Below are 4,126 nucleotides of genomic sequence, written 5' to 3' on the forward strand. Positions count from 1 at the left end.
CAGAATGTCAAAAGTGAGGGCGGTTAGCAGAAAATGCCTGAAGAAACGGTGAAGAATGAATTTAATTTGTAACCTTTTCAAAGAAGTAATAAAATTACTAGGCAATAGGTAGAATAATGATGTACATTCTCATGACATAATTTGGCGTACACCATGAAAATTAATTTGGAAGTTAGACCTAATCAAGAGGTCAAAGTAGGCTCAATGTTTATGACCTTAATTAAGCTTTGGCTGAATTGGATAGGATAAAGTATGTTAACTCACTCAATAATTCATGAAAATATGATTCCATTGTTGTTTGTGTGAAAAATATATTTTTTTAATAGAGAATTGAAATTTATAAACTTCATTGAAACTTTATATTGTTAATATTGAAAATATAAAATATGCCATAAGCATCTAACTTCATTTACAGTGAGCCAAAACCCTATCAAACAAAGCTCTGGTTTCTTTGTTCCACATTCCTAATTACCTTTAACTTTAAATTTATTTTGCTGGCCATAGAGTGTTGTCATTAAAAAATATAAACATAGAATTAAGTCCAATGTTCAGTTATTCCATACCTAATTTGCTTCTTTTGACAGGCTTCGTTCTTGATTCTGCAATAACCCCTTTGGGTCTCTACTTATTGTACTGTGTGACGGAAAGGGAAGCCATGAACAGTCAAGTTTTTTTTTCTTCCTTATTATCTTAAATAAATTTGAAGATTCCTATACTAAACAGTGCAAACTTTAGGCAAGTTTTTAGTGGTCATTCTCTTGATATTTAGCACGTTTTCTTCTGGACTAGGAGGCTGGAAATTTGGAGTAATTTCTTGGACATTCACAACTTGTACCCTATGTTCTAAATATATAATTTGAGGTTGCTCACATTATCCATATAATTAATTTTTTGATAAGATGGTATGTTGAAATAAAAGACATATAGTCTAATGGCCTCAGGGTGGCATATGGACTATCTAATTGGACGTGGCTGATACTATACACTAGTATGCCAATATTGAACCTATTAAAGATGGATTGCCTTTATAACTTTGAGTGTTATTTTCCATCATATGCTAATGGGTACATTATGGGATGGATTGGTTGGTCGATCCATTGTGTGGCATTGATGGTTTATGAGTACTTGAAACGTACGTGTAACTTGTTGAAGGAATTTGTTCCAGCCTTACCCCTTTCTAGAGTTGCATTCTATGAGTTTTAGGGAGTATTCAAAGATCGTTATGTCAGGGGATAACATATCCTGTGCTATTATTGACAGAGTATTCAACTCAGGGTTCCAACATTTTGTATATAGTAGTTTTCCCCTTGAATTGGATTCACATTTAGATTTTGGAGGATGCATTGGGGATGGAGGGAAGTTGGATGGGCAGTTTTGGATCCTTGATTCTACTATTTTTAATAGTTCCTATATTTGGAAACTTTGTCTTTCTTGACAGCAAATGACAAGGTATTTGGATATCCATTGGGAAGACAGGCCTATGCTTCAAATTCAAGGTGAACTTAGAGGAGTTGGTATTTTAGAGAAATTCTATTTAATAGAATTTTCTAGTTATGGGAATGTCTATGTTTAGAAGGTTCTCAGAACAACATAAAAATTAGATTTGCAAGGACCTAGTTTGGAGATTAGCCCATGGTTCATATTTGGTTCATATTTCAATTAGATTTGAGATTGGATTTTTTGCATCTATTTTTGGTAGGTGGATGATATTTCATGCCGGGTGGTTATCTTTTTGAGTACCCAATATGCCATAGATTATTAGGGTAGAATTTAGGCCATTCCGAACATTTTTATTTTTAAGGCCCTATTATGATTCATGTCAACAAGGCTACACATAACGTTTTAGTTCATTCAACATCATTGTATGCCCAAGGTCACAAGTTAAAGCCTTGTAACAACAATGTGAGGCCTTGTAATTGGTGTCCTGGATCTTGTGTTTGGTTAGGCCATGGCAAGTTCCTTTGGGTACATCTTGTTTTCCTTTGGTAGTGGATAGGATAGGAGGTAATTGGATGGACTTATTTAGGACTCATAGTTTTAGAGGAGCCTACATATGTAGTGGTGATCACGATGTAGGGGCCAGTCCATCCTGGGTGAGTGTGCACCTATGTCTTATGGCATGGTTGTGTCTATTGAATTTGTATGTGGCCTTGGCCTTGGCCTTGGTGCGGTATTCCTCAAATAGTTTTGTAACATACCCCCATCCTAATCCTCATCAAAACAAAGATTAGGAGGAGGATAGTTACTATGCTGACCCAAGATCCAAGGTGTTGTTATGGAAATGGGGTCTACAAATTTCGATCTTCACAACTAACTTAAAAACCTTAGTTGGACATCATTGTGGCGTTCGTCTTTCTAAGATGAATATGGTGATATAAAATTTTACTTCAATCTGACCTCTAGATCAAACGATGTGACCATTGAAGTTTCGATGAATCGGGGAGTGCCGCACTATCCTTCTGACCACGTGGCTATACCCCCTTAGCTAATTTCCCAACCCCACTTGGCATTTGTTTGTCGGTTGTCAACTTGTTCATAGGTTGGGTTCCACACCTGAAGCTATGCATTAACTTTTCCCGGGCATTAACTTTCGACACTTTTCCTGATTCCTGTGCCTGTTACCTTGGCTCCTTTCTGTTTGTGTTAGTTTTGTAGCATTAGATAGGTGTTCTAGTCTCGAATTTGGTTAGAGAGGCTAAAGGACACAAGATCTCCAAAACTTAGAAAAGTTCCAGGAGAAAATACCTAGAGATAGCTCAATTAATTTAATTGATCAATAATTAAATATTTCCTAAGTCTAAATTGGGAAAATTGATTAATTAACAAAATTCAATTTAGAAAGGTGAGATTTCTCTAGAAACTCACATGGATCAAGTTGGAGATGTTCTTCGTTGTTGATGGGGATCTAATCATGGTCGTTGGTTCACCAACGAGAGATTATAAGAGCAACTCGATGGGTATATGGAGAACACACTCCAGTTGTGTGCAGATGAAGTTACCTAGTTGCAGAGATCGAGCAAGGGAGAGAAGTTCAAGCCAGAAGGAAGGCAGGAGTGAGATTGAGGGATCAGCAACAGAGTATTCCAATAAATATTCCCATCTACAAAGCAACAAAATAGGGAGGTAGAAATATTTCTGCAGGAAGGTCGAATAGCCAGTGCGAGCAACCAGAAACCCAGTGTGAGTTGCCAGAAGAAAGTTTGTGTTGGAAATAATACTGAGAGGGGGGGGTGAATCAGTATTATCAGATCAATCAAACTTTTTCAATGCTCAGAAACATATACGCTACTTCAGTAAAGTGAACCAGCGTGTACACGCTACTGTGTCTAAAGAAAACAGCGTATAACCAAAAAACTTATAATTCAGTTAGTTTATTCTTCAGTTAAGTGCATCAGGACATTATTCACCATATTAAGAGTAAACAGATGCAACAGAACAGATCATCACACAAAAGCCACACACATGAACACCATGATATAAGGTGGAAACCCAATGTGGGTGAAAACCACCTGCTGCAAGTCGTCTCTATCTTTCTTTAATAAAAACTTCAATTTACAATCTTTTGTACTGGTGCAGCCTTATACCAGTACGCAGGCTACAACCTGCAGAAGGCTTCAACCTTCTCTTGTTCTCCAAACTTCCTTGGAAGGGAGCTTCAACCCCCTTTGCTCTTGTACTAGCTAAGATACTAGTACGTAGGTGCAGGCCTACAATCTTCTTTCCTTCAGGTACCACTTTTCATACATTTTCAGACTGGATATTCCTGAAGCACAACATTACAATCTGAAGACCATGATTCATTCACAACTCATTGAAGCATAAAACACCCAATACAAGCATCATCAATCTTTGAATCACTGAACCACTGAAACCCTGTCAACACCTGTCACCAGAACACAGAGCAGACTACAGAACTCTGTAATAACAGTCAGACCCAACTGCAAACCCAGAATCAAGCTTCAAAAAGATATACGCTACTTTAATGAGAGCAACCCGCGTATACACGCGCTTTTACCAAGGACAACCTGCGTACAGATCTAAAAATAAATTCTTTCAACTTGCAGCTGTACCAGACATCAGTTAGACCCAGAACATAACATTGCGTCAGTATGTAGATCTAGAAATA

The sequence above is a fragment of the Pinus tabuliformis genome, chromosome 2_2 (assembly GCF_031772625.1).
Source record: "Pinus tabuliformis cultivar Carrire ecotype Pingquan chromosome 2_2, CPIR1, whole genome shotgun sequence".
Taxonomy (NCBI): domain Eukaryota; kingdom Viridiplantae; phylum Streptophyta; class Pinopsida; order Pinales; family Pinaceae; genus Pinus; species Pinus tabuliformis.